This window comes from Panthera leo, chromosome B2, assembly GCF_018350215.1.
Source record: "Panthera leo isolate Ple1 chromosome B2, P.leo_Ple1_pat1.1, whole genome shotgun sequence".
In the NCBI taxonomy this organism is placed as follows: Eukaryota; Metazoa; Chordata; class Mammalia; order Carnivora; family Felidae; genus Panthera; species Panthera leo.
In genome coordinates, this window is record NC_056683.1 from 7,150,195 (window position 1) to 7,171,798 (window position 21,604).

The window sequence follows — 21,604 nt, forward strand, 5'->3', positions numbered from 1 at the left end:
GTCCACAATTTTATGATTCATTTATTTCTGCTAGTTTCTTCCTTAATGTTAGAAAGAAAGAGAGAGAGAGAGAGAAACAGGGAGAGAGAGGGAAAGCAAGAAAGAGAAAAGAGAGAGAGAGAGAGAGAGAGAGAGAGAGAGAGAGACAGGGAGAAAAAAGGGGGGAAAAAAGCCCTACCTTCTCCTTTCCCCCAAAATCAACATTTTCAGGACAAAAATAAATTCCATTCTCATGTGATTAATTATGGATCAAACCATGATGTCTTATTTTCTTTATCATGAAACAGAAAGATAGGAAAGCTTAGGAAGTTGTCTTGCTTTGTAAATTAATTGTATCCTTTTGGAGGAGTTTTTGGTTACTAAAAGGCCCCCTTTCTAAGTAACTTGGAAGTGGAACTTTTGGAATATTTTTTGTCCTTTTACTGGGGTGAAAGAAAAGTAGGGGCGAAGGGCATAGAGCAGGCATTCTCTCTGCACCCAATTTTATACTTTTTCCTCCCTTTCTGATAATAACCCAAATTCATCTAACTGCCAGGCGTTTGTGGTTAATGAAAGGATATAACTGGAGAGTCTGAGTACCGTTGATCCTTGAACAACACAGAGGTTGGGGTGCTAACCCACGCAGTCAAAAAACCACATATCAATTTTGACTCTCCCATAACTGAATAGCTTGCTGTTGGCCAGAAGCCTTGCTGATAACGTAAAGTTGATTAATACATACTTTGCGTATGTATTACAGACTGCATTCTTACAATAAAGTAAGCTTGAGAAAAAGAAAAATTATTAAGCAAATCATAAGACAAAATACATTTACAGTACTGTATTCGTAAAAAAAAAAAAAATTCACAAATCCCTGAAGCTCAACCCCCTGTTGGACTCTTGCAATGCCCTCAGGTACTTTATTATATTCCTTATTAAATTCAAAAGAGCAACTTTCTTCCAAATGTCTATAATCTTTTCTACTATCTCTTTTCCTTCATTATTATCTCAATTATCACTGTATGTTAGAAAGATTCTTAATGATGCCTAATTACATGATGGATGCATTAAACAACATCATGCTTATATTCAAATAACTTAGTTGGTATTACATTCCCCCTAAGGCCACTGCCACCAGGCTTTGTTTCAGATTTTCTAAATTATTGCAATGATATAATTATCTCTTACACTTTTTCTATTTGTAATTCTCCACCTACCTAGAGTTCAGAAAGGAAAAAGAGACACTAAGTAATATATTGCTTGATTTCTTGTCATATAATTTTTTTAAGTTTTATTTTAAGTAGGCTCCATACCCAACAAGGGGCTCAAACTCACAACCTTGAGATCAAGAGATGCACACTCTATCGACTGAGTCAGCCAGGCGTCCTTCTTCCTGTTTAATATTGACATGCACATAGAGGGTATTACAATCACTGATTACGATGATCATTATGGACTGTCTTTCTTTTACGCATATAAAGAAATAACTCAAAAAAAAAAAAAAAGAAATAACTCAAGATTCTCATTGCCATCTCTGATATCGTATGAGCACTGCTGTTGTGACTGTAGGACAAAATTTACACTTTGGTGCTGGCTCCGATTGGCTGCCCCAGTCAGTCTCAGCCTCTTTGTGTCTAAGTAACTTGTAAATGCAACTGCCTTGCCTTGTGTGCAACAAAGCCAGACCCAGGGGGATTTCTAGACCAAAGACCATGCCTTGGGGCTTCAAAGCACTTTCCTCCTACCCTCCCCCCACCAAAATCCTTTCCAATCGGAGCCCCAGTGCCTTTCACGACACAAAGCAATCCCTAGCACAGACTAATTGTAACCTGCTCTCTCTGGCTGCAAACAGGTTTGAGAGAGGCCCAGTGGACTCTAGAAAGACCCCTCTTGAGTCTACATGGATGCAAAAGGCGTTCTGAGGTTTCTCAAATACACTTAGGTGTCATTTTAGCCATGTTCCAAGTGCCAAACTAAGATACAGAAAAAGACAGACAAAGTCTTGCCTTGATGCTACGTATAATCCAGTCAGGGCGAATGCATTTACCAAGCCATCTCAGCACCGACGAAGTCTTGTGGTAGAGTTGGGGGGAGCCCTGCCTGGTTCTATGAGAACAAACACCTGAGGAATGGGAAGGTACCTGGGTGTTCTTCCTGCAGATAACAGACTCAGGTTGGAAGGACATATAAATCCAGTGGAGAAGCACTCCGGGCGGAGGGAGCAGCACCCCCTGAAGACATCAAGCACGAGAGATACTAGTGCCTGTGACATAATTCTGTATCATCAGTCCTTAGGGGAGGCACAGTCCAAACAGGAAAAGTTTTTGCATGGTCTGCAAACATTTTATGCTTATTCTTTATTCAACAGAAAGCCATGGATAAATGTTGACAGAGGAATGAGATGATCAGGAAGGATCATTTATGTTTGGTGTTGGGTAGATTGATTCAACAACCGAGTGTTAGAAGCCTACTGTGTGTCAGGCCCTCTAGAGGAAGTTATAAATATTAACATGAGCTAGATCTGTTCCGGCCTTTCCGTTGCTTCTAGCCCAGTCACTGTAGGCAAAAGCATGAAGGAAAGGAGGAGTCAGAAATGGACGCAGAGTTTCTGACTTGGGCAGCTGGGTGAGCACGGTGGTGCCATTTGCAGAAATAGGGCGTGGAGGGAAGAAGGTAATATAATGAGTTTGGGACGTCTTTTCTTTAAAGGGCCTACCAAGGAGCTAAGGGGAAATGTACAACAGGTACAACTCACACCGGAAATACCAGTTTGGAGTCATCGGCATCTAGGTGTTTGTGTCATCGGGAGTTTGGCCAACTCCAGCCAGGAGACCACATCCAGACCAAAGCCTCTTTGTGTACGGCCCTCGGTCACTACTCCGTGCACTAACGCTGCAAGCCACAGTCCCAATTTCTCCCACCTGCAGCGCCTGCCCTGGGACCGGGGGCCACCCACCCCCCCCATCCCCATCCCCGGGGCACCACACACTCCTGCCTGCCCACCAGGCCCGACCCACCGGAGCCAGAGAACGTCTCCAGCTGAAGGCAGGAATGCCTCAATGTAAACAGTGAACAGGACCACAGAAGGGCGAGCGTTTCCTTTTTTATCCTCTATGTCCCTACCTAATATATGTGATTTTGATCAAAGTGCACATCGAAACCTAAATCATTCACTATCTGGCCCTTCAAAAGAAAAAAAAAAAAAAGTTTGCCAACTCCAGGTTTAAACTGAATTAGGAGGGGGGCCTGGGTGGCTCAGTCAGTTGAGCATCCGACTTCGGCTCAGGTCATGATCTTTCTGTCTGTGAGTTCGAGCCCTGCGTCCGGCTCTGTGCTGACAGCTCAGAGCCTGGAGCCTGCTTTGGATTCTGCGTCTCCCTCTCCCTCTGTTCCCCGCCCTGGCTCACACACTGTCTCTCTCTCTCTCAAGAGCAGAGATTAAAAAATAAATAAAAATAAACTGAATTAGGATACTGAAGATAACTAATCTTTGTATGTGATGCCACTAAAATTGAACTCCGATTAACAGACATAATCTCAGCCTATGCAGAGGTTGTAAACCGGAAATAATGACAACTGAACATGACATTCCACACAAGGCCTTCACTCCACCCTCCTCTCCTTTCTAATCTGGAAAAAGAAAAATAAAAATTAATCAGGATAACCGAATCCCTCCTTGAGGATAACTGTAAGATAACTTGTCCTCGATGCTTCATACTTTGGGTTGAACGTCTCTCGGAGATTTATTAGTGCACATTGCTTTCCATTCAAGTGAGTTTTTAAATCATATTGATGAAGTTTTAGGGTGATATTGGGCTGGTCCAGGGCCGAGGGCCAAGAAAAGAATTCTTGAAGACGTCTTTGGTGCAAAAAGGGGATTTTATTAAAGCACGGAGACAGGACCCGTGGGCAGGAAGAGCTGTATGGGGTTGTGACGGGTAACTCATTATATACCCTCAGATTGGGAGAGGGTGAGGGATAGACTGAGTCTCTAAGGTATTTTGGAAGCAAGGTTTCCAGGACCTTGAGGGGCTAGCTGTTACTAGGGAAATGCCACTCACTACAGTTTAACAAAATCTCAGTCATGAGACCTTTCAGATGCATACTGGGGGCCATAAGCTTCGAGTATGATTGCCAGCGTATATCTCGCTGCAGTTGAGATAAAGGAAGTACGCTTACAGGATCCTCGAGGTTCAACGTTAAGCTAAAGTTCTCTTTTGCATCCAGGAAAGTGTCATCATGGAGGCAGCTGAGCTCCTAGAGGGAGGTCACTGCCTGTTTCAAGGACTTGTCAATGGGCTAAAGGCAGTAAGGGAATTTAATTTTTCATCTGCCTTAGTTTCCCCCATCACCATGGCCAGCACTTACACCCCTTTCCTTTGTTCTTGGGCAGCCAGGCGTCTCCGGGGACTGTCACATACACTCCACCTGGGGGAGGGGACGGGGTGCCAGCCTGTATTCTGTCCTCAGCTTGCCCCACGCTCCCTCATCACCATGAGGATAGCAATCCACTTGTAAAAGCAAGAAATTGAGGTGCCGCGTCTTTGGCAGCAAAACAACCTGAAAAGTTAAAAACTAACCGGTTGTGTCTCTGGTTATTTTGGTTTCCACAATTCCAGACGGCCAATATAGCCGGTACACTTTGTCGGACATCAGAAGAGCTAAGTCATGCAGACCAAGAAGTGAAAGAGTGTGAGAAGCGTGTGGGAGGTAATTAAATGCTATTAGAGGCAAACGGAACCTAATTTGACCGAATAGCCAAGTGCGGCATGGTCTTTTGAAAACATTTCCAAATACAGGAATCAAATTTGATCCTGTAAGTCCTCCTTTAGGATGCATGTTTATTCAAAGAACAGATGGGGAGGAAAATCAGAAAAAGACTTTGGTCAACCCACATAAAACAGCATATTTGAGTGTGGGCATGAAGGGAAAGGAGTTTTGGAAGGATTTTCATTTGTTTGATGTGTGAGATAGACTTGGGAAGTGGAAAGGCACCGGCTTTATTTAATCTCTTCTAAGGAGGAGATTCAGAAGGCTATTAAAAAAAAGTTCCCTTAGTAAACACATACCTCTATGCTCTCACATCTTTGGTATTTTTCCGGTATAAAAAAGTGGGGGGTTTCCAGGACAAGCATTACTGGGTACTCTGGACAGGAAGAAATTTTACGAATGAACATAAACCTACCATCCACAAACTGAGCTTTTTTAGGGTTTGAAAATTTTCAATCAATCTTCTTTGGATGAGGTCATGCCCCTGCGGGTCTTATATATACTTCCAATTGGTAAGGACCAAAATGGACATCAGCAGAGGGAACACCAACTGAAAACAGGCTTCTTGCTGACAGGGCTGATGACCTCCCTACCCAATCCCAAAGGTCTCCCCCCCCCCCCCCCCCCCCGTATCACAAAAAAACTGTTTCTTGGGAGATGCCCACATTGTCACTGCATGTCAGAAAAACCTGGCTATAAACAAGTACTTAAATCTAAGTGTAAGCTTTGATGGCTGCTTAAAGCAAATTGAGCTTTTGAACCCGAGGAGGTGTACTCCTTTGAAATATTGGCATCAATCTGGAGCCCAACACAAATAAGAAACAACAGGGGGGAAGACTCTGGACGAGGAATCATAATGGAAAAGGAATTGCCCGCTGGTTGGTAACATTTCCATATGGACACAGCAGCAAAACAATAAAAGATCAAAGAGCAACCCAAAGAAGAAGGGATGTTCAGCCTCATAATTGTGCATGTGTGTGAACACACAGCCTTCTGTAAGGATAATGGCAGAAACATGTTTTTGCAAGTGAGGTTCAGTGTATAGCCGAATAATGGGAGTGCCCGGCTGAACCTCGAAATGCAAAAAATCGACTCCTCATTTGTAAAAGATGCTCCTGACTAATGGTATCTCAAATTTGGAGTAACATGTAACAGATGCTTTTAAAAAAAAAAAAAAAATTAACGTTTATTCATTTTTGAGAGACAGAGCATGAGTGGGGGTGGGGGGGGGGGGGAGGAGGGGGGCGGACACAGAATCCGAAGCAGGTTTCAGGCTCTGAGCTGTCAGCACAGAGCCCGAACTCACGAACCAAGAGATCATGACCTGAGCCGAAGTTGGATGCTTAACTGACTGAGCCACCCAGGCTCCCCAGATGCCTTTTTTTTTTTTTTTAAACATTGTGAAGTATAATAACTTTCATTCTAAAGCACAGAAAAGTGAATCAAGAAAACAGATCTGTTTTTTCAAGTGAGGCTGTTCATAATGACCCCGAAAAGTATAACCAATGTCCATGTTCACAAGATTGACCTTTGAAGAGTTTCCTAGGGCTACAGATAAAAGTTTAAGGCTGAACACGGAGAGCAAACAAGAACATTCAGTGCTTCCGTTTCAAAGTCTTACATCTAAATTTCACAAGGTTCTCAGGAGGGAATGTATGGTCAAGCCCCATCAACCAATGGCATTTTGTGGCCAAAGCCCAGGGCAAAAGAATTTCACCCACCCTTACACTAAGAGCTGAGGTGCAAACAAACTTACCATATCCTTTTAAGTATTAGCGACAAATAACAAAATCTGTTATTTTTTTTTACTACTGTTCCTTCACAAGGAACAGTTTCCTTCTTTGTAAGAGGAGAAGAGCTCTCCCTAGACATCTCTAATTTGGGAAATCACTCCATTTCCTGTTCAAGGAGGTTAGTGAGCCCGCTTTCATAAAAACAGCCTGCCTCACTCTACCTGGACCACATTCTCCCAGAACTGAAAACTTTTAAACAAATTAAATATCTGGCAATAATGATGTGCTGTTAGCCACAATTAACACATACGAACAAAACAGGAAGAGATGAAATTAGAAAATGCAAAAGAAGGGGCTCCTGGGTGGCTCAGTCGGTTGAGTGTCCGACTTCAGCTCAGGTCACGATCTCGCAGTCTGTGAGTTCGAGCCCCGCGTCGGGCTCTGGGCTGATGGCTCAGAGCCTGGAGCCTGCTTCCGATTCTGTGTCTCCCTCTCTCTCTGCCCCTCCCCCATTCATGCTCTGTCTCTCTCTGTCCCAAAAATAAATAAACGTTAAAAAAAAAAAAAAGAAAAAGAAAATGCAAAAGAAGCATGGCACATCTCAAAATATATCATTGTAGGGGCGCCTGAGTGGCTCAGTCGGCTGAGTTGAGCCTCTGACTTCAGCTCAGGTCATGATCTCATGGTTCACAGGTCCGAGCCCCACGTCACGCTCTGTGCTGACAGCTCGGAGCCTGGAGCCTGCTTCGGATTCTGTGTCTCCCTCGCCCTCTGCCCCTCCCTGGCTTGTGCTCTCTCTCTCTCAGAAGTAAACATGAAAAAAAAAAAAATGACTAAGACACAACCAAGAAACCAAGGCACATCTAATCACATTAGATTTGTTGTTCACAATCACCTGGGGTTTTAGAGCCTCAAAGGGCTTTGCAACCTTCCGTCAACCCATCTCCCCAGTGCAGCTTCCATTGTTGGATGAGCACACCGAGGCATAAAGGTAACGATTTGCCCTTCTGCGGTCAAGTCGGAGGTCCAGTCCGGAAAAGTCAAGTTAAGTTCAAAGCAGAACCAATGTTTGGGCCCTGGGCTTGGGATCTGCCCTTCATTCTACAGTGGGGCTCACTGGATTGGACGTTTTTTTAACACGAGAGCGTGTAACAACGTATCAGCAGCTCTAGGTATTTTTCATTAATCGCCTTTTCATTAAACTTTCCCTTTTGCTCTCACTACAAGCCAAACGGAAGTAAACGCTTTCCCCCTTGCTATATTCCTGATCTCCCTGTTCTACTGCCCACATGCCTTCATTTAGGGACTCAGTGTTTGCTTTTAGAATAATCCTTCCTTACGGTTTGCAGAATGAATTTGGTTAAGAGTGGTTGTGTCTGGAGTGGGGGTGGGGGGACAGGGGTGGTTAAGAACAGTATCAAATCCAAGAACTCCAGTTTAAGCAATTTTATAAACCTTAAAAATGTCAGTTAAATCACCGATTCGATAGGAAGTTTTAACAAAGTGAGAGAGTAATTGTGGGCTTTTCCACATGCTTTTTTTCCTGGCTCACCTTCCAGCTGCTATGCAGGGTAATCAAGGTGGGTGTGCATTTTCCGCCAAGCCTTGGGGCGCTGTATCCCAGCTGCCAATATTCTCCTAGGGTCAGTGAGCAGGCATACAGCTCATTCCATTTGTAACCGGGAGAAAGAGAGCTCCCCAGGGAAAATGTGCACTCTCCATATGTTCAGCCCTGTGCAATGGTCTAGGTGAATCACAGTCGGGGAGAGAGAGGGAAAAAAGGATGTGTCCTGACACTTTATTTCCTCCGATATCGGAACGTCATTTCCAGGGCTGGTGCAATGCCTTAAACGGCCCGCTAATCTGATCCAGCCAGGGAGATGGGATGCTTTTAAGAGCCTTCCATTAAGTGCATCTGAATTCTATTGCTAAGGCTTCCACCAAACTACCAAAAAAAAAAAAAATGCTTTGATGTGTAGCTCTTCCAAGTGCTGTACGAAATTCAGAACCTCCTCCCCCAGTGCCTGCCCCTCCCCTCCTTCCCTGCTCCATCCACGGTCCTCCCAGCGCGCGGAGCTGGGCCACGCCGTATGCCTTCCTGCCCATCTGAACGGCAGTTGCTGAAAAAGCGAAGCCAAAAGAAACAGCCAATAAAAACAGAAACAGCTGTAACAATTTTGCACAGCGTGATCTTGATTTCCTTGAGTTTTGTATTTTTGCCTCTTTTTGCTTGCTCCGTCTCTCTCTCCCCAGCTCCATTGTTCATATATTACACCTTCAGCGTTGGGGCCCGAAATGGAGCCAGAGATCCATCCTTTCCCCGTCTGCCAGCCGCTGTAATTCAGAAACGAGGCAGAAGTCCATTTTGAATACGCAGCTCCCAAAAGAAGCCGGGCCAACGGGAGGCTGAAACTGACAGGGTGAGTTGAAAATCGCCACCAAAGACAGGTGTAAAGTTTTTTTTGTTTTTGTTTTTTTCAAAAACAGAACAGACCCGGCTCTCAAACGTGCCTCTCCCTCCTCAGGCCGGTCAGTGGGTGTCCCCGCCGTCCGTGGAGCCCACGGAAACCACCCTTCGCATTTCAGCCCTGTGTGTGTGTTCTCGCCTCTCCAAGCGAAACCCGTCCTCAAGGCTTTACTGCGATGGTTTTTACAGTGGCCTCATTTTACACCCATCTCCCCAAACTCCACCATGGAAAGGTAGCTTGTAGATTGCACAAAGCTACCGGAGGAATGATAGGAGTGGTTTCAGAAAAGGGGGGAAAGAACAACTCCCAGAAAAGGAGAGACAGACAGCAGGCTGTGATCAGTGCCTTCTTTCCTGGCTGTGCAGGCTGGCGAGCCCTGAGAATGTTTGTCCTCCCCCAGAATGCGCTCAGAATCAGACACGCTCCGTTTGTCCCTACCTTCAGCAGGTACTGTGTCCCAAACCCACGTTCCGGCCAAAAGGCTCGTAGCAGGTGGCACTGACCTCTAATGGTTATAAAAGCCTCTTTTAGGGGCACCTGGATGGCTCTGTCGGTTAACCGTCTGACGCTTGGTTTCGGCTCAGGTCAGGATCTTGCGGTCTGTGAGTTCGAGCCCCACATCGGGCTCTGCGTTGACAGTGAGGACCCTGCTTGGGATTCTCTTTCTCTCTCCTTCTCTCTCTCCCTTCCCCTGCTCACTCTCTCTCGACATAAATAAACTTAAAAAACAAGCCTCTTTTACTTTAGTTGTTTTTTTTAATGTGTTGGGTGGTAGAGGTTGTTTTGTTTCCCTCCAGCTGCTGTCTTTCTTGACCCATGTTCTGGAAGCAGCCCCAGACGGAAGCAGAGCGGGACCCGGGCGAAGCACAACGGAGAACGGGCTGAAATAAGAGCCCTTTCATGGTGGCACGGCCCTGTTTTTCAGATGGTGTGAAGCAGATCTGTAGTTTATTATTAATAATAGCACATGCGTGACACCACATCTTCAAAGGGCTGCACAAACATTAATTCTTTTGTGATGTGGAAAAAAGCAGCGGCAGCATCTTTTTAAAGTGAATCTCCCAGTCTTCTGGACCGGGGTGAAAAAACAGAGTTCCAGCTCGAGATGAATGAATCAAACCCTGGAGGTCTGAGATCTGCGTCCAATTGAGAAGCGCTTTGAAAAAAAAAAAAAAATCAGGAGTTTTATCTGAACTCTAGCATGTTCCAAATCCTACCCTCTTGCACACTCACATGGAAGTCTTTCGAAGACAAGCTGTGGGATCTTTGTTCCAGGAATAAAACAAACAGCATAAAAGAGAGCAGAACAGAGCAGAATGAATGAATTTTCTACAATGCCGAAATGTGATCTGAGGTCTCTAGAAAAAAAGAAAAAAAAAAAAGAATTCTTCTCACCAGTTTGGCAAAGCTTGTCCTTCAATTTCATTTGATGTGTGCTTTCTTTGTCAAAGTCACAATCTTCTGTTAAAAGCCACAATTAATATCCCATTTTGCAGAAACAGAATCCAGAGGCCTAGAGGCCTCATCTGCCACTGGAGTTCCCCAAAAGCTTTTCCCTTGAATATTCAAAAGTCTAGCACTTGGTGGTTACAAAGGAATAAACATAGGGGTGCCCGGGGGGCTCAGTTGGTTAAGCGTCCAACCTCTGCTCAGGTCATGATGTCTCCGTTCGGTTCACGAGCTCAAGCCCCGCATCAGGCTCCGTGCTGACAGCTCAGAGCCTGGAGCCTGCTTTGGATTCTCTGTCTCCCTCTCTCTCTGCCCTTCTCCTGCTCCTGCATGCTCTCTCTCTCAAAAATGAAAACATTAAATTTTTATTTATTTATTTTTAAAATTTTTTTTTTAACGTTTTATTTATTTTTGAGACAGAGAGAGACAGAGCATGAACGGGGGAGGGGCAGAGAGAGAGGGAGACACAGAATCGGAAGCAGGCTCCAGGCTCTGAGCCATCAGCCCAGAGCCTGATGTGGGGCTCGAACTCACGGACCGCGAGATCGTGACCTGAGCTGAAGTCGGCCGCTTAACTGACTGAGCCACCCAGGCGCCCCTAAATTTTTTTTTAAAAAGGATAAACATATGCGTGCCTGTGACAAGGCACAATTACAAAGTGAAAAGTAAAAAGCCACTGCCTCACGTAGGTATTAGAACATCACCAATCAGCTGGCAGCTGCATTTCCTCTCCTTTCTGCCCCTTGCCGTCCTGACAGGGGTCATCACTTCTGCCAGGCTGATTGCATCCACAGCCCTCATTAATGTCCTCCTATGGCCTCTATCCTAGAACGTCATCCCTTCCCGCTCTAAGGCTACGCTTGGCAATGTGCCTGGCATTTGCCAATAGGATATAAGCAAAGGAAACAGAAGTAGAGCTTTGGAAAGTACACACACATTCCTGTTGGCCCTTTGCAGGATCGCTCTCACTGATTCCTTCCCTCGGGGCCCCATCATGAGAACAGGACCAGACTAGCCAGCTGGATGGCGACAGACACACAAAGCAGAGCTATGTCGCCCTAGGTCATGGCCATCCTAGATCAGCCAACAGCCGAGCCAAGAACATGTGTCAGCCAAGATTACCAGAACCACCCAGCAAACCTGTAGCCCCCACGGAAGTACGAGGGAGCCCAGGTCAGGTCAACCGAGCAGTGGCAAGGTCAGATGAACACAGCTGACAGTGAGCTATATACATATTACGTGATTCTTTATTTATTTAAAAAAAATGTTTTTAATTTATTTTTGAGAGAGAGAGAGAGAGCGAGTGAGCGAACGAGTGGCAAAGGGGCAGAGAGACGGGGAGACACAGAACCCGAAGCAGGCTCCAGGCTCTGAGCTGCCAGCATAGAGCCCAACGCGGGGCTCAAACTCACAACCCGTGAGATCATGACGTAAGCCAAAGTCAGACGCTTAACCAACTGAGCCACCCAGGTGCCCCACGTGTTTCTTTCTTTCAGTCACCGAGTTTCATGGTGGTTGTGTGCAGTATTTTTTTTTTGGCATTATTTATACAATTCCCTTCCTCCTTTTGAAAAAGTCACTGATGCATACAGTGTTAAAAAGTGTATTTCTTGGCCCCGTTGTTTTATCTTATTCAGTCTTTCCTAATTTTGCCACATGTTTTCCTTTGTGACTTGTGTTTTTCACCTATCATTATACTTCTTACTTCCATTCACATCATGTCATGTATAATGATTTGTTCCCATAGTGTTAATTAATCTTTGTGAATTTCAATTGCTTTCTCCATTCTTCTATGCATGGACATTGGATTTCCTATTGAAAGACATTGGGATTGCCATCAGTTTGGGTTATTACAAACAAACCCACTCAAAAATGTCTCCTAAGAGGGGCACCTGGGTCGCTTGGTTGGCTAAGTGTCCGACTTCGGCTCAGGTCATGACCTCATGGTCCGTGTGTTCGAGCCCCGCGTCGCGTTCTGTGCTGACAGCTCAGAGCCTGGAGCCTGCTTCAGATTCTGTGTCTCCCTCTCTCTCTGCCTCTCCCCTGTTCACACTCTGTTCCTCTCTCTCAAAAATAAATAAACATTAAAAAAAATGTCTCGTAAGAGCACATTTCCAACTTTCTCTAGAGCTAATATACCTGGGACTACAATAGCAGGACTGTGGGATAGGAGAATGTTCAAATTTTGACACAAACACCAAATTGTCTTCCAGGTTGGTAGTAGGAACTTACAAGTTCTTACCCCATCACCCATCTGCAGGAAACCATTAAAAGCAGCAGGAGCATGTAGGGGCCCTTTGGGGAGGCTTCAATGACCCGGTCCCGGAAGCGACACATAACCCCTCTGGTCACAAGTCACGGCTCACACACAAACACAGGGCTATTCCAGCGCAAGGGTCCCTGGGAAATGTAGTCCAGGAAGAGGAGGCAATGATCTGACCACTTCCTCAGTCCATGACATAGCTTCAAATCCTTCGAATACTAAAGTATCTTTTATTAGATAAGGACCCCACACATTCATGGAAAGTTTCTTACTTTTGCATGCTCACCAACTCTTTAGGGAAATTAGATCAATTATCATTATCCTCATTTTATAAGTAAGGAAAGTAGGGCTCCAAGTGGTTAAATGACTTGCCCAAGGTCACAAAGTTAGTAATTTGCTAGAGACAAAGTGTGATAGTAAGTCTTTTTCCCCAAAGTCTTGTCCTATTTCTAGTATAATTAACCTTTCTTTCCCCAAATATTCATTCATCCAACTGAAATTAAGTTTTGTAGGACTACTGCATGACTATTGCTCTGTGCTTCATTCCAAAAATTAAAAAAAAAAGGAACATCACAAGGATCCGGTCACCGGAAGCCTACAGCGTTGAGTTTTCGAGCCGTTCTGGGCCGCTCCCTACCTGTGGGCTCCATTTCCTCACTTTTTACTCACAGCTCAGTCCACTCATGCTAAGTTTACCAGTAATTTCCAGTTGGGTGAATACGGTGGATGGAGCTCAGTTCTCATCCTACCTGAACACTGTCAAATCATCCCAAATGATGACCCATCTCTCGTTGTAAACTTCTCTTCAATTCCCACGATCCCACACCATACCGAGCCTCTTCCTCCCTGTTTAACTCTTCTTATCCTCCTCTAACCGGTCTTTGCCTCTGGAGGATACCCTAACCCTGCCCACCAGAACCACATCTTTCTTTAAAGACCTAAACGAGGGGCACCTGGGTAGCTCAGTTGGTTGAGCATCTGACTCTTGATATCAGCTCATGATCCCATAGTCATGGGACTGAGCCCCATGTTGGGCTCTGCGTTGAACGTGGAGGCTGCTTGAGGTTCTCTCCCCCCCCCCCCCCACTCACTCTCCCTTGCTCACATGTGTGCACGCTCTCTCGAAAATAAAAAAAAACCCAAACGAAAGCTCATCTTGGTGAATTTTTACCTAATTCCCGGGCAAACAGAAAGATCTCCTATGATCTGCAAAACTTTATTCTGAGATCTTTCACAGCACTGACCACATTCCACCTCGTAGGAGTCATCCAGTTATCTCAGGACTTTCCAGTTGAACTGAATTCCTTCGAGACTCAGTCCTGGCGTGTCTTGTCTTTGCCGTCTGCAGCCTCATTTTTGGCTGAAGACCTTCATAAATGCTGCCTCCTCTACCTGGAAGATTCTTTTACCTGGTTAATTCCCGTCATCTTTCTCAGTGAAAGTCACCTCTTCAAGGAGGCCTCCCCAGACCCTGATGTGAGCTCAGGTCCCCTTGTTATGTGTACGTGTGGAACCCTGTACTTTTCCCTCCTGGCACTTGTCACAGTTGGAGTGCAACATTCAACTGTGAAATTCATTTCATTTCTATTGATTCTATTAAAAGTCAAGTCTTGAGATCACAGCGTCCAAATGTGTACTCTTTATGGATATATGTTCTTTGCATATAGTAGCCCTTCATTAGATGTTTGTTGAGTGAAATTTTATTACTGCAGCATGAAATCTCAATGAGGTTTTTTTTAAGTTTATTTACTCACTTTGAGAGAGTGAGTGAGCAGGGGAGGGGGAGAGAGAGAGAGGGCATATCTCAAGCAGGCTCTGCACTGCCAGCACAGACCCCAATGCAGGGCTCGAACTCAAGAGCAGCAAGATCATGACCTAAACTGAAATCAAGAGCTGGATGCCCAACCAAATGAACCACCCAAGAGCCCCTCAATGGGTTTTTAGACGTTCTCTCTCATATGACTTACAGTTGACTAAACTCATCATTTTTTTTCCTACCTAAACTCTAGAGCCTGATTATTTGGTGGATCTCATTACAGAACTGTAAATACGTGTGCTCTTAAACATCATCTTACAAGATTAAACCCACTGGATTTGCGTCCCATTATTCCACCCATACCATCCCTGCAGCTTCCATGTCCTCTGGCAATGTGATAATCAAGTCACTGTCAAAGTGCTAACCAGGACAAACTAGAGCCAGGGTTCTACAACCTGCCCCTTGGAACGATTTCTTAGTATCCAGTTACGTTACTTTACCATAGACATTCAACCTGCCCGCTACATTATCCTGATCAGGGCTGATAACTGAAGGAGAGTCTACAAATCAAATACCCTTACACTGCATATGGAAACCTAATCTTTTAGTGTTTTATTATTATTTTTTTATTAGAGAAAGAGTGTGCCAGCAGGGGAGAGGGAGAGAGGGAGAGAGAAAGAGGGAGATGGTGAGGGAGAAGGAAAGAGGGAGAAGGAAAGAGGGAGGGAGGGAGGGAGGGATGGAGGGAGGGAGAGAGAGGGAGGGAGGGAGAGAAAGAGAAGGAGAGAGGGAGAGGAAGAGAGGATGAGAACCTCAAGCAGGCTCCATGCTTAACAGGGGGCTACCCCGGGATCATGACCTGAGCTGAAAGCAAGAGTTGGACACTCAACTGACTGAGCCACCCAGGGTCCCCAAAAACCGAATCTTTTAAGGCCCAAAAGAAATGGCAAATGCCATGATACATTCTTACCTCACTTCTCTAAACGAAAGTACTCTCTTCTCCCTCAACGTACCCGCTCTTGTTCTTGCCATCTTTCTCTCTCTGACCACATTCTGGCTTCTAATATTGTCAGTCATTAGGACGGCAGGAATTCTCACTACTTACATTCAGTTCCTTCAGGGCAACGAGGGTTTACATCTGCTACGGCGAGGTTACTGGTTAGTGAATATCTCCACCACGCCAGAAACTGGAATTTTAAAGGCACCACCTTCTTTCTTTTTCAGGTAAATATTACAACGGTAAGCGTTCCAGAGATGAGGAAACCGAATGTCAGAGAAGTTGGTTTTCTTTATATGCCTCATCCAGCATGGGTCCTTCCTTGTTCATAGCATACATTACATTAGTGACTGTCAAATTAAAGTACAAAATCGATGGCAATTTACATGGGAATCCCACCCTCCCAGAGACTATGATATTAGTATCTTGGATTAGATGCCGACTGGACTACACCTGAACTGTTATTCCAGATGAAGGCTGCCTAATGCATTATTAATTCTCTCTTTCAAAGACAGTATGCGCTCTACACTGCTTCAGGCAAATGGAGACAGGACAGATGTGTTATTTGGAAAAAGACTGTTACAGGAAGCAAAAGTATGCAAATTATGCCTCTTCTGTACACTTCAAGACCCATTTTTAAACCGGTAAACTCCTTCAAGGTGACATGCTGACGTTCTGAAATAATTTCTCTCATTAGAGCACGGTGACTATCACTTGGGCTTCTGTTAAGAAGAACGGAAGACGCCGGGGATGAAAACAGTATTTCACAAGTGTAGAGTGATTGTTTCTAACCAAGGATTTTTTTTCTCTCAAATCTAGACAAATACACAGGGAAATAGAGCAGATAATGAGGAGTAGAAGGGATTCAAGTGGGACACTTGCACAACAAATCTGTATTTTTCTTTTTGAGAAAGCCACGAAAACCGAGCTTGGGGTCGTGTTTTACGGAGAGGTTTGCACAATCTTTGCAAAACTCCAGGATTTTCTAATCTAATTGCCTTTTATAGGTAGGGAGACATAGGCCTAGAGAAGAGGAATTTCCCAGATTGAAGGGCAGTCATGCTAGAGCTCAGACTGGAGCCCAGGATCCGGCCCCAGAGTCAAATTGCTGCCTCTCCACCGCCCCATCCTGCTCTCGTAAATGGGTGCCCACGATATGAAATATCCGTGTGGGGTTCCCCAGGCGTGACCGGCCCGACTTCTGGTGACAGCTTCTGTCTTCTCTGGCCTGTGCAGCGGTTCTCGCTTGCCTGGCAATCTTAGTTCACTTCTCCAGACAAAGTTCCTTTCGTGTAGTGGACGTTAGTTTTTCTGTCTGTGTGTCCCCTAGGGCTGGGTCAACACACCCTTCTAGCAAGCTTTGACCAGAAACTTTATGAACTTCAGTTTCCTTGTTTTTAAAACAGGAGAAATAGGGGCACCTGGGTGGCTCGGTGGGTTGAGTGTTCGATTCTTGATTCTGGCTCAGGTGATAGTCCCAGGGTTGTGGGATGGAGCCCCACTAGGCTCCAAGATAGGCATGGAGCCTGTTTGAGAGACTGTCTCTCTCTGCTCCTCTCCCCTGCTCATTCGCATGCTCTTTCTCTAAAATAAAATAGAATGTGGGGCGCCTGGGTGGCTCAGTCGGTTAAGCGCCCAACTTTGGCTCAGGTCATGATCTCACAGTTCGTGAGTTCGAGCCCCGCATCGGGCTCTGTGCTGACAGCTTGGAGCCTGGAGCCTGCTTCCAATTCTATGTCTCCCTCATTCTCTGCTCCTCCCCTGCTCATGCTCTCTCTCACCTTCAAAAATAAATAAAAACATTTTTAAAAAATTTAAAGTAAAAGAGTGAAATAAAATAAAATGGGAGAAATCACAGCTGCTGTGCATTGTTGTGATGGAGGCCAAATGAGATCATGTATGAGTTGCATTTATCACACAGAGAATGAGGAGTAGTTCGTCGTGGTTTGCTATTACCGTCTGTCGATTTTGACTACAAGTGCGCGCTAGGTTTCCCGAGCTGTCGTTTTCAGTGGCTGCTGTTACGAGAATGGATCCTTTCCAGAACATGAAGAAACACTCTGTTTGGGAACCTGTAAGTCCTCTTCATACAAGCAGAGTGACTGGAATAGACGAGGGATGTTGAGGGAAACGGAAAACACTCTCTATGTTGTCTCCACCTGTGACGTTCTAATTTTTCTTGTTTCCTTTGCTCTGGGAGACCAGTAGACTGGATCCAGCTCACCTTCAACAATAACCTTGAGATGATTCTTAGGCGCCTCCACCTTGGCATGAGTCGGGCTTCTCCAGAGAAACAGAACTGATAAGACACTGACTTGTCTAAAGGAACTCAGTTCGTTGTCCATACTGAGCGCCCCTGGAGCTGATCGGAAGCCAAGGTGTCAGACCGCTGCATCACGACCAACAGCCATAGGCAAGGTTGAGGCTGAGGGATTCACAATAACACAGGAGTATTTGCAAGTTCCTTCTGGGTTATCAGTCGGATTAAGTAATTCTCCTCCATATGTGTCCCTATTTAGAAAATAAGAGTTAATTGCTGAGTTCAGAAACAAATGATCACAAAATCCAAGTTAGCCAACGGGACAACACCAAGTCTTATGGGCACAAAGAAAAAGTCCTTTCACAGGTGCAAAGTTTGGAGAAAAGAGTCCACAAGACTACACCCACTTTTTTTTTTTTTTAATTGAAGGGTGGACATACAATACTGTACTGGATTCAGGTATACAACATAGGAACCCAATAGTTAGATGCCTTATGAAACAAACAAGACCATGTCCACTTGTGACAGCAATCGCAAGTTCAGGGATCCCTAAGACCACTCTTGGGTTCCAGAATTAGCAAGAAGGCCTTCAGTTACACTTGGGTTTCAGTGTAACACCCCAGAAGCTGTTATACTGACTGCTACGCTTATCACAGCTGAGAGATACGGATTAAAATCAGCCAAGGGAAAGGCTGGGTGGGGCGGAGTCAGAGAAAGTATGCCATGTGGAGCTTCTGGCTGTCCTCTCCCCAGGGAGTCGCGATCCACTTTACTTTTCCAGCACTGGCGTGGGACAACGTACAGCGAGTCTTTCCAAGCTGGGGAGCTCGCTCGAGCTTCAGTGTCCAGGGATTTCCCAGGGGCTCCATCACCTAGCCCTGAGTGACTGCCCAGACAGCAGATCTCAGTCTCCCGTCCCTCCATGATGCAAACCCCACTGCACGGCACGTCGCTGGTGTGGCACAAAGCTTCCACTCCAAACTGCGCTGGCTCTGTCCACTGCCCAAAGGCCTCCAGGTAAACAGAAGCACTTTCCTCAATGTCAACTTTTGACAACTTTCCTCGGACGACACATTCTGAGGGCTTACAGGTTACCGTCCAAGAAACCAGGACAGAGGCCAGACTTCTCTCTGGGGAAGGGAGAGCTCTGTACTCCACTACTGGATAGCTGGTCACACCTGGGGATGCTCTCCCATTCTAACTTAATCTGTAAGTGCGTTTTATCCATGAAACAAACACTTCTTAAGCATTTATTTTGCTCTGGTCTTCTCTGAAATGTTTTTCCAACGTTGCCTCCATTAATCCTCACCGCAGCCTGCTGCAGTCAGCACTTAAAAAAAATTTTTTTTCAACGTTTATTCGTTTTTGAGAGACATAGTGCGAATGGGGGAGGGGCAGAGACAGAGGGAGACACAGAATCCGAAGCGGGCTCCAGGCTCCGAGCTGTCAGCACAGAGCCCGACGCGGGGATCGAAGCCACGGACCGCGAGATCGTGACCTGAGCCAAAGTCGGACGCTTAACACACTGAACCACCCAGGTGTCCCAGTGGGCACTATTTTAACGGCATTTTAGAGACGGGGAAACTGAGGCTTGTCTCCAGTTACAGAGCCAGTGACTGAAGATGGAATAATCAAGGAATATGGGAGTCCAGAGGTACAATGAAGAGACTACAGGATCTTGTGCTCATCATCACTGTACCGCAAACATACTGCCTTTTCCATGCGAAGTCAATGTCCACAGGCACATGCTCAAAGAAAGCACGGGTACTGACTGAAAACCGTCCACTGCTGCCCTTCTGTTCCACAACATATGTGAGTTCATTCTGCCACAACCAGCAACTCATCTCGCTCTACATTTAACCGACATAAATAGAAGGCAGAAGGACACGAAGACTTACCATGAGCTCACGGTGCCCTGATCAAAGAAGGCTGAGTTGACCACAGTATTTCAAATGGTCTTTTTGTCTGGCATCCCAGAGGTCTGTCCACCCTGGGGCACTGCACAATAGTAAGATTCCGGATGAGTGAAAGGCATGCCTTTCTTTATAAAGCAGGATAAGGGCCATTCTGAAAGGGGAGGTGAGGACGACCAGCGTTTGAGGCTTCAAATACAAATGTCTGACAAGAAAACTGTTTCCCTTAAACCACTCCATGCGAGCATGCCCCTTGGGAAATCTTCATATGCCCCAGGATGCCTTGGTTTGGTACCAACTGGTCCAGATGATCCAACTTCATGAATTAAAAAAAAAATTTTTTTTAATGTTTATTTATTTTTGAGACAGAGACAGAACGTGAGTGGGTTAGGGGCAGAGAGAGAGGGAGGCACAGAATCCAAAGCAGGCTCCAGGCTCCAAACTGTCAGCACAGAGCCCGATGCGGGGCTTGAACCCACAAACCGTGCGATCATGACCTGAGCCGAAGTCCGAGGCTCAACCAACTGAGCCACCCAGGTGCCCCAACTTCATTAATTTTTAAATTTGGGGTAAAAAGCTTCTGTTCACTTGCTGTGTGACCAATGGTGTTGATATTTAATAAATAAATTGGGATGGGAGTCCTGAAAACGCACTGAACGTATGAGGAATTTCGTGTGAAATCCAGCTGAAGAGAGCCTGATGTACAGGGGAGAAGAGAGTTACAATTTTTCTGAGGAATGGTGATTGAAGAGACGTGGACCTAACAATGCTGTGAGAAAGAGGCCCTTCCCCAACCCGGGACAGGGCCAATGATGCCGTCTACCCTCAGGCAGCACGAGGGAGGAGTGTTTCTACTCATGGCCATTCTCTGATGACACAGGGACATCTCCAGAGTGGCCGGTGGTTTCCAAAAGATGGTGCCTCCAACAGCAAACCCAAACGGACATCGATTGGGAGGAGGGACACAGGCCAGTTCTAAGCACCAGAAGGTGCTCTTACTGGGAAGACATTTGCGGGCCCCCTCTTAGATCTGTTTCTGTCCAGGTAGGAAATTCCCGGAAAAGGAGGAGAGGAGCTCAAGCTACTGCCACATAGCAACATGGCGAGCATGAGCAATGGGGTTCCGATGTGGGTCTAGCATCATTCTTATGACCATTTGGTGCCTCCACATCCCTCAGGTGGGTGGTCTTGGAAACATCCATCACAACTGCGATTTGAAAGAAATATTAAAGACAGATGTTCTCCCATTTTACTGCGTTTCAGTTTTACAAACAGGTAACGGTGAAATTTAATATGGAAAACTGCCTTCCTCAGAGGATTCTTTTGTAATGATTAGAAGCTAAAGGATCCTTCGAGAAATTTGGCCAAAACTGTCAGTGCTTCACTGTACCTACACTCTACAAACACTCCAACTGTCTGTTTTTAATAGAATTACCAAGGCATCAAATCTACACCAAAATAATGAGTTGAAAAGTGAGAAGTTTAGTGAATGAACCAGTTGTACAACTCCTATAAAAACAAAAATATTCTAGGTTTGGGGGGTGGGGGGCATTTGCTTTGGTTTTGTGCTGGCTTATCCCACGGGATTAACAAAGCTCTTTGACTATTTGGTTTTGTGTCACTATTGTCTACACCGCTTCATAGATCACACTTCTTCAAATGTGGGGCTTGTAGGGTCCAGAAAGTGCACTTACACCCGCTCCTGGCACTAGTGTAGAGAATACTCCCCACCTCCAGAGTGGGAAGCTTCCAGATCACAGGGGACACCAGCATCACAGGTACAGCTCAAGTAAAGAGGAAAATAAAACAACAAAAAAAAGAGTTGACTCTCGGGACTCTCCTCAGGGTGTATGTTTGGCTTTCTTGCTATCGGCGCCTAGCATTAATATTTGGCCAAAGCACATTTATAGTAACGCGTGGTGGGGGCACCTGAGCGGCTCAATCGGTTAAGCGTCCAAGTCTTGATCTCAGCTCAGGTCTTGATCTCAGGGTCGTGAGCTCGAGCCCCGAGTTCAG

General features: G+C 45.6%; 1 long non-coding RNA gene across 3 annotated transcripts in view; it reads right to left on the minus strand.

The window, feature by feature from the left end:
- The window catches only part of LOC122219515, a 156,739-nt gene that overhangs the window by 2,396 nt on the left and 132,739 nt on the right, over window positions 1-21,604 (minus strand). The gene's annotated exons all lie outside the window — the stretch shown is intronic.